General features: G+C 32.4%; 1 long non-coding RNA gene across 1 annotated transcript; it reads left to right on the top strand.

Annotated features, from left to right (window-relative positions):
• Positions 1–6988: 6988 nt before the first annotated feature.
• Positions 6989–7843, top strand: LOC132254038 (uncharacterized). Its single transcript, XR_009465959.1, has 3 exons — positions 6989–7209; positions 7293–7413; positions 7597–7843. It is a non-coding gene; the product is annotated as an uncharacterized LOC132254038 (long non-coding RNA).
• Positions 7844–15809: the final 7966 nt, after the last annotated feature.

Genomic DNA, 15809 nt, shown 5'->3' with positions numbered 1-15809 from the left:
TAAATAGGATCCAAATACCGGTAAAGTCTGGACTCTTTGATTCTAAAAAATCTTCCAGTCAACGAATATTGTATAAATGGTAAAATGACCAAGAAGACTAGGGCCAAAAAATGTTTGGAGTTAGTGCATATTGACATGTTGGAACTTTTAGTATCTATATATGGGGAGGGTATGGGTATTTTGTCACTTTTAGTAATGATTACTCTAGGTTTGGATATGTACATAGGAAATCTGATGCCTTGGATACATTCATTGAATTTAAGGTAGGATCGGATAACCTATTGGGTACATACCAAGTCACTTTGATTATATTAAGGTGATATGTCTAATTAGTTTGATTCTTTCCGTTGGAGCATGAGATTATTTCCCAATTAGGGTCTCCATTGCAAAATGGAGAGGTAGAAAGAATATATCAAACTTGGATGGACATAGTGAGATTATGGATAGGTTTCTCATCTTTTCCCAGATTCTTTTGGAGATATGTCTTATAGAACATGCAATACCTCTTTTTCTTAATATGTATATCAGTTTATGAGATATCCAAAAGGATTTCAAGGGTTATTACCTTTATATTCAGGATCCTCAAAAAGTGTTTGTTGATATAAATGTCAGGCTGCTTATGAATACTATATGATAAGGAATTAAACAAAGAATGATATAAATTGGAGGAAATATTAGAAGATAGCCTCTTTTTTGCACAAGATACAATGGATCCAGAAGGTAAGAAACATATCATTCCTATGATTACTCGTACATCAATACCTCATTATAGTGGGAGGTTTATATTCCATATATGATGATGAAGCAGTGAGTAGTATCTGTGCACACTTAAGATAATGAACTATGAAAAGGTAGTTAGAATCTTTGTATTCTAACATAGTTTAAGTTCCTATAGAAGCACCTAAAGGAATAAAACCTATAAGTGTGATTCGCTTTTGACTTCCCAGCCAGGTCTTTTAATCAAAAACATTTATAAAACCTATGACCTTATACTGGCGTAGCAAAGCTACTATAGTATAGCAGTTCTAGGGTCGAACTCAGGGATGGGTTTTCACTCTACCAGTGATATACTCATGATTATGAATTGAATTTAATGATTTCCTTTATCAAAAACTTAGAGTTTAAAAGAAAATAAAATTGTTTTGAAAGTGGTGATTTAAACTAAACTCACATAGAACTAAGTAAAAAGTGGAAGAAAGAAAGTCTCCCGGAGCTAAAGGTTGCTAGGTTCAAGTACCAGATGCAAAGTGGAAAATTCCGGATTTTTCTCCTCGCATTGGGGATTTAACCTATAGTTATTTCCCGAACCGGTATAGGTTTGACAATGAAGTTTTAATCCATAAAAAGTCACTAGAGATGGTAGTCAAGGTCCATTAATGGCTTAAGACACTATGGACTATCACCTTGAATCACTTTCCAATGGCTCGTATATGATAACTAATGGACTGATATGGATCTAGCAATAAGCATCCACAGAGACCTTAAGCTTACCATGTATTGGCCAGTCAAAGTGATTCGAAGGGATTTAAGGCAAAACCTTGGCTTTAAAAACCATTTATGGACTCCAACTACCTGAATTTAATGCACGGAAATTTTCCACCTTTTAATCTGGACTTTTCACCTAGCTTCCTTTAATCCAAGAAACTATTGTTTAGCCTCTCATCCTCTGGGAAAACATCCTCAGAGGGTGTTTGGCTTGCAAGAAAATAGAAAATAGAAGAGAGAAAATAAACAAAAGAGATCTCTGTATAACAAAGTTACATAAGTTGGTCTCCTGGAGAAAGCTCCCCGACGAAGATACATTTTCAGTGATTACAAGAGAATTTATATAAGAAGGTAATTTTACCCTTCCTTGGATACTTCCTAGCTAAGGAATTACATGAGTGGTTGAATACAAGGAGAAAATGGAAATTTAGACACAAAAATATCAGAAGAAAAAGAGTCGGCAAAAATATCCAATTTTCGCACGCTGGAGTTCCCATTTCGCACCTTGATTTGAGGTGTGCGAAATTCTCGCACAGTGGACTGAGGAATTCGCACCTTGCACAGTGGTGTGCGAAATTGTCCCTCAGCTTGATGCAGTTGTCTTCCGAAGGCCATATCTTTCTCATTTCAGCTCCAAATCGTACATGGTTTGAACCTTTGGATTCTTGACTTTCTGAGCTTTGAAATGGTATGTAGAACGTAAAAAATGGACTTCGGAAAGTGCTCCAAAAGTGCACTAAAAGACTGAAGCTGTGTCCCCTGTTTTCATCCCCTGTTTTCTTCTTCTCCATTGTTTCTCCCTTGTAAACTTTGAACGATTAAGGCAAAGGATTATGAGGCTCCATAGCTTGATTTCTTCAAAAATAAAAGCTTCCAAAAGCTTTGCCATGAACTATAAATAGCTCTCCCTCATTCTTAAATTGCTTTGGTGGGCATAAAGCTATCAAAAAGCACCAAAACTTAACACAATTGTTAGAAACGATTTCAAGGGCTCCTAACATGCTAATTGGGTTAAAAGGTAATAGTTACTACTCAATGGTGTTTAAAAGAGCTAATTACAAGCTACAAAATAGCATGTTTTGAGTAGTAATCAAAGTGTAAGTTGGTCTAAATGAGGAACACATGAGTAGATGGAAAGCTTGAGTTTTATGTGGCTAAGACTGTAGCTAAAGGTTATAGTTTGAAACATTGTTTCAACTATGAAAAAACTTTTCAATAGTGGTCATACTCAAATCCATCAAATTACTCCTATCTATTGCAACGTGTCTCATTTATGCAATATAGCAACCAAACATTTTTATAGAAAAGGGCCTTGTCATTACAAAAAGGCATAGGGAAGCATGGTGATGCTTTAAGATCTTGTAGGTAGATGATAATCTACTCATTAGATGTGATGTAAGGATATTGCAATCAGTCAAGATCTAGTTGCTTACTTAGTTCTAGATAAAAATCTTAAGGCACAATATATTCTTGGGGTTAAGGTATTTTAAGATTGCAAGAATAGGAAATTGTGTCCTGTCACATACACTGATGAGCATTTAATCAAGTACATGATGTGAAACTCCAAGAAGGGTTTTTTATTCTTTGGGTTTGGAGTTGCATTTCTCAATATCAATGTCCTTAGACATCTGTGGAGAAAGATCGCATTAAAGCGATATCTTATGTCTCTACAATGAATAGCCTTAAGTATGCGATGCTATGTGCTAGACTAGATATTTGCTTTGTTGTAGGAATAATGAGTGGATATTCGTCCAGTTCCTAATTAAAGCTTTGGGCGGATGTCAAACATATACTCAAGTATCTTTAGAGAATGAAGGATTATATGACTGTGGGTCTTTACGATGATTTGGTACTCCCTTTGTATCGGGAAATTGGAATTTCAATCTGATAAGGACTATCACAGGTTTACATTTGGGTTTGTGTACACTCTAAGTGGTTTTTGTTACTTCTATAGCAACAAAGGAAGCCTTTTACCCTATGGGTAGTTCTCTTGGCTATATCGTCTAAGATCCTGTTACGTAATAACAGTAAGACGATGACATAGTCTAAAGAGCTGAAGTACCACTAGAAGAGGGAGTCCTACCTTATTATGAGATAGAATAGAGAGGTGATATGGTTGTGGAGCAAATTGTTTCTACGATACCGAGTCTATTTTTTGTGCTAGTGGGAGTTTGTTGGGATTGAGTCCCTAAAAGAATGACATGATGTAACAAAGTTAGACTAAACTATCTCATGTCTATCCTTGTGGTGTATTGAATTCATTTGAGCATTCAACTCATATCTCTTACATTGTGTATGGCTTGTGTGCATTAGGAGTTACATAGAAGATACAAGTCATGGGTTCCTTGTAAGTGGATAAGTTGTCCACAATCGATTCATGATTTGGGCAATCTAGTAGAGACTGTAGTGCATCATCTCCTAATTGGGGGAATGACTTATCTTGGTAGTCAAGATGGGTTTCTTATGGTGAGTACACTAATGTATGTGATGCACACTGGACATGACCTATAGTGGATCATGACGCAAGGCTATCAATTGTCATGATTCACCAAGCTACTATACTGCATGAACTCTTAACCTTAAAAGGATATTGAGTTTGTGCCAAAATCAACAAAAGGCTTTAACTTATAGGTGAGACCCTAAGGTGGTCATATATCCCTATAGATTGGGTCACTGTTGATGGAGGTTGGTGGCAATAGAGATTCTCAATAAAGGCACCAAGATATCTCAAGGGATTGAGACAGTGTCTCCTTAGGTGATCTAAAAGACTTGTGATCATAAAATCTATTACCATAGCAATTCCTTTACTGGAATTTGACATATGCTCCTTGGAGCTAAAGTATGTTAGTTGATCACATAATAAGTGGGATCTATAACTCAAGGATCTGAGAGGTAATCTTGATAGGTAATAGCACTACCTTGTTAGATTATGGACACTAGTTTATGGGGAGTCTACATGCAGTGGATAATAAGTCATGGACCCAAACTTCGTCTCATTGTTATTTACATAGGGTACTAGAGTGCAATGGATTCTCTTTAGTGAAATGTTGAATCAACTTCAGAATTAGATTCTAAGGACTCCTATGGGTGTCAGTGGTCCTCGCTCTGAGCTCATATACCATGATGACATGATATATGAGGGTTGGATTGGCTCTAAGTCCATTCTTATTCATAAGGGTGTTTTGGTAATTTTGTAAGGTTGTACAAGGAATAATGAACAAAGTCTCTAGATTGGAGTAATTGATTAATTAGATGACCTTATGTAGTTAATTAATCAATTAGGACCCATTTTGGGCTAGATTAAGTGACTCAGGCCTTGATGGCCTCCTATCACTTAAGCTCAATGGGCAACTTTATAAATACCCCTTTTATGAGTTAAGGTTTCCTAATGACTTTTAGTTAGTCGCCTTCAACCTCTAAAAAGAGAGAGAGAGAGCCAAAGTTTCCTCCCTTCCATTGCCCACACTTTGGAGTGTCAAGTTCATGATTCAAGTCATCAGGTAGAAGATCTTAGGTATACGAGACCTTCAGATTTTTTAAGCATATTCTTCATCAGATGAATTTTATCTAGGAACATGCCTTCTTATGTTTAGTACTTGGTTCATGTCCATCCTTATCTAAGATCATATGGTCATTGAAAGATGACTTACCTACTGATACCACTACTACAAAAATAGTTTATGGTGTCACTATTTACGGTGTCACTTTTAAAATAATGACACCATAGGGTTTATAATTAATAAAGGTGACACATCATATAAAAATCTTCAATTGAGGTAGTTAGATGATATTAATTTTATATTTATAGTGTCATTTTTTGGGAAGTGACATCATATAAAATAAATTTTTTTAAGTATTATAACTTAATGAGCCCACTTTTAGAATTAATAATGATGGATACTATATAAAAATCCCATTGTTTCCATATCTCACCCACAATCCAAAAAATCTCAATATATAAATCCTATATATAAAATCATGATCTTCTTCAACCTTTTCTCTCACCCATCCATAGTCAACACGCTCAAAACCGACATTCTTCACTTTGTGGACTCCCAGGTAACCCAAAATCTCTTGGATCTATCATTTTTTTTTCTTTTATTAATGCCATTATGTTAATTGTTTCAACATCTTTGTATTATGGTTTTTGTGAATTGTGTTTTCTTGAGTTGTAGGGAAGAAAAATTTAGGTTTAATCTTCTAGCATGGAAGAAAAAACTATAGATTAATTGATTTTTTTAATCTAAACCAAACACATGATCAAGTCTTTAAAAAAAAGTGAAAAACAGGAAAAAATGAATGATTTTTAATATGTATTTGTGTGAGAATGACAGGTACAGAATTTTTTTAAGATATACTATCACATAATCTTCATCCTTTCTAAAAAACGAGAGAGGAAAAAAAAAGAATGATTTTTCTGTTTGTATCTAAGTGGGAATGAGATATAGAATTTCGTTGAGAGTATCCAACCCTAAAAGGACCAATCCGAGAAGGCATTTGTGGTATTGACGGGAGATGATAAGATGGAAATCATAACCATACCCATTCTCTCTCTGTGTCTTTCTATCCTCTTCAATTAATTCATGGGCATAGAAATTTTATTTAGTTTTTATATTTAGTTTATTTATAGTTTATTAAGTTTCTAAAATCCAATTAGTTAGATATTTTATTTGATTTTGTTTTTATATTTAAGTATTTGAGTTTTGGAAAGTTTTTATATTTTGTTAATAGAAATAGAAATTTTTATATTTTTTATTATTAGGAATTTCTATTTTGTTAAATTGTAAGTATCTATCTCAATAAGAGATTATTAATATTCAAATGAAAGTGATGAAAGAGAGTAAATATTTTAATGTTCAATTATATTTTAATGTTATTTTTTTTACATAAGGGTTTATTTATGTTTTCAATTTTGAAGTTCCCTTTCCAAGTCCAGCAACAAAAGTAGTGTCCAACCTTAAAATGGGCATGTGTGGTATTGACGGGAGATGATAAGATGGAAATCATAACCATAGCCATGTTCTCTTTGTGTCTTTCTATCATCTTCAATTAATTCATGGGCATAGATATTTTATTTAGTTTTTATATTTAGTTTATTTATAGTTTATTTAGTTTATAAAATCCAATTAGCTAGATATTTTATTTGATTTTGTTTTTATATTTAAGTAGTTGAGTTTTGGAAAGTTTTTATATTTTGTTAATAGAAATAGATATGAGGACTTAAAGGGTTTATATTTAGGTAGTGCTTGAGCCAAGGAAAATGATAGTCCACTATCTTGACCCTATGCATCACAAACCATGTGAGGACTTAAAGGATATCGTAAACATGTAAGTTCTTCCTATTATTTTTCATAGTATTATTTTTAAATAAAAAAAAATACATTCACCTCAAACACATTTTTTTTATTATTTATATATATTAAAACATATAACATTTACCTATTTTAAAAATGTACCCATTGAACTTATTTACATAGGGCTCTTCGAATATCTGCAAGAAAACATCTAAGAGGGAGCCATCTTAGCAACTAGTGCAGGTGACATCCAAAAATTTTTCTTTACACATTAGCTTATGCATTTGCACCATTTATATATGTGAGTACTAATGTTATTTTATAATTGATCGATTAGTGTCCAAGACAAGAAGGAGGGTTCGAATGTGGCTACTTTGTTATGAGATTCATTAAAGAGATAATTTTTTATCCTACAATTATTGCTTCAAAGGTATTGCTTATTTAATGAATTGTACATAGTTTTAGGCTTCCAAATGTTATGCATTTTAATGTTATTTTCTTATTTGATTTCAGTTTGGTAATAAAAAAAAAAACATATTCTCAAGTAGAATTCGATGAAATTAGAGGAGAATGAGCTACTTTTGTGCTACAACTAATCATGAATCATGTTGATGCATCATGATCACCATGCATGGTGAGTCCCTTAGCTACTACATGAATTTTTCCATAGGTATTGTATAGTAATGCTTATTCTTTGAATAATGTTTCTATTTGAAAAAAAAAAATAATTCTTAGATTTGTTCATTTATGATAACATAGATCCATGTTTATTTTCTTCAATAAAAATCTCTAAAACTCATTAAATTTTGAAATGCAGGTATACACTCTTGGGAGGGTGAAATGGAGAATAAAAAGAAAGAAGAAGGCAACAAGATTTTGGGTTTTTAAATGCAACTCTTATGTCATACGTTGTAGGACATAAACATTACTTTAATTGCAACTGAGAAATTTAGATTTTTAGATGGGACTTCTATGTCATTTTATGGTTAGCCGGTTTTATGCTTATGAAATGGAGGTATACATGAATCTTGGGATCTTTAACATTTCTAAATCATGTTTTGGTATGTATTCACTCTTCTTTTTTAGTTTTGATGGGTTTGATATGTTGGACGTACTATCCTTTTATGAACATTTGATATACAAATATTATTAGATGATCAATGTATTATGAGTTATTCCAGAAACATTACAGAAAAATGAGTTAAATATAATATGATTGTTATATTTATAGACAAAATATAAACAGGCTAATCTTATTAATTCATAAGCATTACAAAAATCAACAACTAAAACCAATCATATATTCCACAATAATTTACAATGATGTGATACCATAACTCAAAGGTGATGCATTTAATGTGACATCATAACTCAAAGATGATGTATTTAATGTGACACCCTATCATCACTAGAAATATATGGTGTCACTTCTGAATGGGTCACCATTTATCTACTTTGGTGTCACTTCCAAATACGTCACCAATTGGTACCCTCTATGGTGTTAGTGGAGAAGGTGACGCTATGTTGTAGTGACACCTTATGTTTATGGTGACTCATTATAAATGTCACCATATACCTTTTTCCTTGTAGTGTACAAAGCTCCAAACTAACACAAAAGCCCATAAAAACAACAATGAAACCCTCACATTCTCACAACCAATTGCACCATTGCCATTGCCAGTGAGTATGGGGTTAAGGGTTAGGTTTTCAAAAAAAGAAATAGGTAAAGTTGAAGAGTTATGGTCCAAACTACCACAAAAGCCCACATAAGAAACAATGAAACCCTCACATTCTCACATCCAACTACATCATTGTCATTGCCAATAAGTATGGGCTAGGGGTGAGGATTGTAAAAAAAGAAAATGGGACCTGAGGGTTGCAAAAAAGAAAATAGGACCTAAGGGTTCAAAAAAGAAAATAAGACTTGAAATAGAGAGGTGTATTACATATGGGGTGAAGAGTGAGGGTTGTAGGAAAAAAAATGGAACCTAAAATCAAGAAGCAAGAGAAAAATGAAAAGTTAAAGAAAAAAAATGGTGGAGAAGGGGGGACATAATTCATAACTATGTTTTTGTTTTTGTTTTTTTTTTTAAATACTGCTTCTACCAAGCAGGTGTCCACATGGTCAAAAGGTATTATATTGGATATTATTTTCAAATCCAATCTATTTGTGGGGGTTGTTTTTTTTTTAAATGGTAGTATTTTGTTCCAAAACTCTCAATATCTCCATGTGAATGTAGTTAAATTTAGCACTCTTTGGCTCAAGTTTCTATGTTGTTTAAATGATTTCAAGATCATGAAATGACCATAATGCTTTTAGATTTACTCAATCTTGCTATATGAAATGTCCACGATTTGATGGGGCTTGTAATGGATCTTTTCGTGTAAATAGTGAAATGGGTATCATGATACAACCCATTTAACCCATTTATTAAATGGGTTAAGTTCATTTGTGTATGAATTGACATGATTATAATCGGTTACCACCATTCCAACTCACCAATACAAATGTAACCCCTTTAACCTCTAAACAAAATTTTAATACATTTAACCTATTTAAAATTTAAAATTTATAAATATATTATTTTAAAAAAAAAAAGTTGTTATTTTAACATTTAAATTTTAATTTTTTTTAAATCTTAATTAATTTAATTATATAATTTTATTTATAATATAGAACTAAATTAAAATTTTAATTGTACATTTGTTTATTTTAATTTCTTGTATGGGATAATAGAGGTGGTATTATCTAAACTATCTTGAAGGCAACTAGTTGTGGTTTTCTAGAGAACATTATTTCTTTCTATTTTTCTCTAATCTACCAATATTCTTGCACATTTTCTATTATTAATTAGAAATGGAAAAATCATATGTTTGGGATGAATCAATATTAGCAAAACCTTCATAGTTTTCGTTTATCCCTTTCTAAACTCATAGCAAAAGCCCACATAAGCAACAATGAAACTAAAAATGAATAATAGATGGGAAAAATAAGGCATATCATTCTCATCAATGATGATGAATATTTATATACAAATACAATTGAGTTCTATTATAATTCAAACTATATCTTCTACTCTAATTCATACTAGTAGACTTCTACTATGATTCAAACTCTATATTTTACTCTAATTTAAACTAATAATAAATAGATAAATACTAATAGTTAAATTAAGGATAAATATATTTTCTTTATTATGCCACCCAAAATGGAGCTCCGGGAAAGGGTCCAATCTTGGTCTTGAGATTAAGTAAATGAGCTCGCGGAAGAGGCTTTGTGAGAGTATCTGATAATTGGTCCTCCAATCAGACATAGGTAACATGAAGAGTACCACGCTGAACTTGTTCATGAATGAAGTGTTAATCCAAAGCAATATTCTTCATCAGAGAATAGAATACTAGATTTGCACAAAAATTTGTAACACCAACATTGTCGTAGTAGATTATAAGAGGAATAGACAAAAAAAAACTCTAAGTTCAATGAGAAGTAAGCAAATCCAACTAAGTTTTGCAATAATAGTAGCAACCAATCTATATTCGGCATTTGTTGAGGAGCCAGCAACCGTTCATTGTTTCTTTGAACTCTAAAAAATAGGATTGTGACTCAAGTAAACATGATAAGCACTTGCAGAAGTATAGTCATCTTTAGTACTGCCCAATCAGCATCGAAAAAAGCATTGAGTGATAAAGGAGATTGTTGATAGAGGAGAAGACCATCAATAAGGGTCCCACAAAGATATCATAATAGTCACTTCAAAATATTCCAATGGTCACAAATGGGGCGGTACCTAAATTAAGATAGTTTGTTCACCACATATGCAATGTCAGGCTATGTGAGCAACATGTATTGCAGACTACCAACTATGGTCAGATATTCAAATGGATCTAAAAGATCAGTGTTGGAGTAAAGATCAAGAGTTAGAGTAATAGCAAGTTGTGTAGTAACTGGATTTGCATCAATCATGCATGTACAAGCTAAAAAAATCCTTAATGTAATGACATTGAGAAAGAAGCAAGTCATGTGGATGGGAAGTAACTTCAACTCTAGGAAAATAAGTGAGAAAACCAAGATCCTTGATAGATAAGCATTGAGCAAGAAGTGTAATGAATTTTTGCACACCCCATTATTGTCACATGTAATAATAACATCATCAACATAAACAAGAAAATATATCATGGCACCACTGGTGTTGAAGACAAAAAGTGAGGAATCTACATGAGAGTTGACAAAACCAAAGGTAACAAAAAATTGACGCAACTCATGATACCAAGCACATGGTGCTTGCTTGAAACCATAGATAGCTCGACATAATTTGTAGGCATGATGAGGATGATCATGATCAATGAATCCTTGCGGCTAAGCCATAAATGCATCCTTAATAAAATAGCCCTGAAAAAAAAAAAACATTGTTCACATCAAGTTGATGAAGCGACCAACCATAAGTAACCATAATATTGACAATAAGACAAATGGTGGTAGGCTTAACAACTAAACTAAACGTGTAATGACAATCAACTCTAGGATGTTAATGAAACTTTTTGGCAACTAAGCATGCCTTATACCTATTAATAGAACCATCAGGGAAACATTTAATATGAAAAATCTACTCACAACCAACTAAATTCTAAATTGGATCTGAGAGAACAAGTTCCCATGTTCCATTCCGAACAAGCACATCATGTTATTCTAATATAGCATGATGCCACTTAGGATCTTTAATGGCTTGGGTGACTATGGTGGGTTCAAGATTAGTGTTGGTTACAAGTTGGGTGTTAAGATTAAGTTTATGAATTGGCTTGTGAATATATTGTTCTTTGATTGGGTAATAATAACATGTGTAGTTGGGTCAACAGGCGTAGGAGGTGGAATGTGAGATGATGGAAGGAAGTGAGGAAGTTAGGGTTAAGTTAGGCTAGGCATTGATTATAAGATGGGTGGGTTAGGGGGCGTTGGGCTTAGATGTGATGATGGGAGTGGTTGTGGGTTCGGCATAGAAGTAGGTGGGTTTTGGGTTTGGTCGAGAAGTAAAGAAGTTATGGGTAGCAATTAGGTTAGGCTAGGAATAATAAGAGTGAGCAGCATGGTAGAGTCAAGATCTGCATAGGAGCGTAATTCAGTTGTAGGTGTAGAGGGTGTCAACAGGTGAGAAGATGATAGGGGCAAGGGCTTAGACAGATATGCAAGTTAAAACCAGTGAGAGAGAGTGACATTCGAGGAACAAGGAAGATAAGAGTGGAGAAAAGAAAAAGAGAAGATGTTTTCAACAAATTTAATATGACAAAATGTATAAACTTTAGAAGAAGGTTTAAGACACAAGTAAACAATTTGAGTAAGAGAGTAACCAAGAAAAACACATAAAGTGGAGTGAGGAACAAGTTTATGGGAAGAATATGGATGTAACCAAGGATAACATAAACACCCAAAAACACAAAGTTTTGAATAATTAGGTAAGGATTGAAAAAGTTTTAGATAGGAAGAGGAAAGTTGGAGTGTGGGAGATGGCATACAATTAATAAGATAGACTACAGTGGAAAAAGCATAAAACCAATATGACAAAGGCATGGAGGCATTAGAGAGAAAAGATAAATCGATTTCAATAATATGATGATGATGACGTTCAGAATACCCATTGTGTTCCAAAGTATGTGAGGATGAAGTGAGATGTGAGATTCCCTAAGATGCAAAATAGGATGAAAGTGCTTGATATTCCCCCAAATTATTAGAATATAGTGTGACAATTTTTTTATTAAAGAATTTTTCGATAATTGATTGAAATCATATGAAAACATCATGAACCTAAGATTTATGTTCAAGAGAATAAAACTAAATATATCTAGTAAAGTGGTCTAAAAAACAACATAATATTTAAAATTATCAATGGAATAAATTGGTAATGTCCGTGCATTAAAGAAAATAATTTGGATAAGAGAAAAATGTGTAAGAGTATAAATTGAAAAGGGTAATTTATGGCTTTTATTGCATTGACATGCATTACAATTGAAAGATAAAGATAATAGACTCGATCATTCTAAATTGAAATTAGAAACGAGATACTGAAGTATAGACGATAAAGGATGTCCTAATCTATGATGCTACTCAGATAAAGTGGTCTTGACACTAGAAAACGCAACTAAAAGAGATGACTTAGAGGATACCAAACACTCATATACACCATCTTTAGTCCATCCCTACAAAAGGATTGCCCCCCTACATAGATCCTCCACAAAATAGAAGAGGGTAAGAATTCAACAAAGGTATTATTCGATTTAAAAAACTGAGAGATAGAGATAAGATCCATATGCATGTTAAGGAGAAAGTATGTTTTGTAAAACAAAAGTATGAAAAATAGTAGAGGGAAAAGTGGAATTGGTGTGGGTGATAGGAAAACTTGAGTCATAGCTAATCATAATGTCATTAGAATCGTTATACAGAGTATGAATGGACAAATTATTCAAGTCAATGGTGACATGGTGTGATGTCTCACTATTAAGAAGCCAACTAAAGTTTTCAGAAAAAAATAGTAAAGGCAAGATTTGCCTATGGTTGCCAATGTTATTGGGGTTAAGGCTACTGTTATTGGGGATGACAAGGTTGTCACGGTTGTTGTAGTCAAGAAGACGAAATTGAATTTAGAGTTAATGGCAATAACTAATAAAGAAGACATTGTTGAGTTTTATGTCCTTATGCTCTGCAACCCTAACATTTACCCAAATAAGGACCACGAGGAAGGTGATGGCCTTAAGGGGTGGTAGAGGGGTCATTAGGACACAGAAGCGGGCGACAAAATGGATGACGCCCACTACAATCGATAAGGACCTAATTGGTTGTTTTTGAAATTATGGTGGGTGTGTATCGGGTTTGTAGAAGCAAGTAATGCTAAAGAAGTGGATTGATTGGCACATAGCAAAAGCTCCTTATTAATCAATTTTTCATGAAGTTCATCAAAGGAGATTAAATTCTCACATCCTTTAATAGCATTAACAATAGATTTGTATTCATTATCAAGTCCCCGAGAATCTTTTCAACAAGGTCTTCTGTTAGGATAGAGCTCTTAAAAGCATGACATGTTGTAATAAAATTGGAATTCATTATTTATTTAATGATGTTCCAGTTTCACTTTTATCTATCCTCATTCTATGTATTATAGTTTATGAGTATTGTTTCCAACATCTTTTGCATTATACGTGACTTAGGTTTATTAGGAGTTGCACAGAAGATTTAAGTCATGGACTCTTTGCAAATAGATGACTTGTTCAAAACTGGTTCATGGGTCTAGGCAACCCATTAAAGATTGTAGTGCACCACGTCCTAATTTGAGGGATGGTTGGTCTTAGCTATCAGGTTGGACAGGACCTACGGTGAGTCATGACTTAAGGTTATCAAGTAGTCATGACCTCACCAAGCTATTTCATTGTGTTGTCTCTCAACCTTGATAGAATATTGAGTTTGTGCTAAAGTTAGCAATGACTTTGACCTACGAGTGAGTGTGGACCCCACATTTCGCTCAATGCGTTCCCACTCAATTGGCGAGACTCGTTTTTAATTTATTTGGTAAAAAATATGATTTTCTTGAAAAAGACTTGGAGCCGCCACTTATTTTTGTTTTATTTTTTTTTTAAGGGAAAACAAAATAAGAAAGAAAACCCTAAGTATGACTCCTTATTTGAAAAAACAGTCTGTGGAAAACCAAAGTTGAGTATGGGGGTTAGGTTACTTATTGGAAAGATACGGTAAAGACCGTAGCACCCCTCTAAGCCCCTAAAAATAGGTTTTTACTAAATAAGGTGAAGCAAACATGACAATTAACTAGGAAATCAATGGATACCAAAATGATCATAGATCAAAAGCAAGTCATGATAGCGAATAAATAAACAAGGTGAGAGTGAGAGCGTGCCTTGGCAACAGGTAATAAAGCGTTATCATGAAATAAAGTTAGTGCATAGTAATGAATACAAAATATATCACATGCATATCAAAGAGCAAGACAAAGATTAGGCAATATTCATTAAGTATAACAGTTGACAATCAGAAGAGAAAACTCATATGTAGGGCCCCCATCAAAGCCCAATTGATTTTTGCATGAATTAATCCCACAAATTTCATTATTTTGGAATTATGAAAATCATATTCATGCTTATTTAAAATCAAGAGAAACAAAAGATTATTTGAAAATCAAAGAAAATTTGTGAAAATGTTTACTTGAAAGGAAAGGTAGCAAGTTTATTAAAAACGATATATATATATATATATATATATATATATATATATATATATATATTTTACCTAAAACCCTAATAAAGGATGAAAAGTTATAGAATTAAAAATATTTGAAAATTTGAGTGGAATTAAAATTATTTGAAAGAAAACTAGAGTTTTGAGAATTATTTGAAAATTGAAATTTCGAAAAATTATGTGAAAATGGGAGTTTTGAAAATTAAATTTGAGAAATTGGAATTTTGGAAAATTTTTTGAAAATAGAATTTTTATTTTTTTTAAAAAAAAAACTTAAATTTGGGGATTGCACTTTTGAAAAATTATTTGAAAATGGATGTTTAAAAATTGAAATTTTGAAGAATTATTTGAGAATGGGATTTCTTAAAAATTAAATTAAAAAATTGTTTGAAAATGGAAGTTTAAAAAAATAAATAAATAAATTTAGAAATTGGAATTTTGGAAAATTATTTAAAGATTAAAGTTTTGAAAATTAAATTTAAAATTAGAATTTTGAAGAATTATTCGAAAATGGAAGCTTTGAAAATTAAATTTGAGAATTAGAATTTTGAAAAATTATTTGAAAATGAAAATTTTGAAAATTGGAATTTTGGAGAGTTATTTGAGAATGGAATTTCTTAAAAATAAAATTTGAAAATTGTTTGAAAATGGAAGTGTTAAAAAATTAAATTTGGAAATTGGAATTTTGGAAAATTATTTAAAGATTAACATTTTGAAAATTAAATTTAAAATTGGAATTTTGAAGAATTATTCGAAAATGGAAGCTTTGAAAATTAAATTTGAGAATTGGAATTTTG

The sequence above is a fragment of the Vitis vinifera genome, chromosome 7, assembly GCF_030704535.1.
Source record: "Vitis vinifera cultivar Pinot Noir 40024 chromosome 7, ASM3070453v1".
Lineage (NCBI taxonomy): Eukaryota > Viridiplantae > Streptophyta > Magnoliopsida > Vitales > Vitaceae > Vitis > Vitis vinifera.
This window is presented reverse-complemented; position numbering and strand designations above follow the sequence as displayed.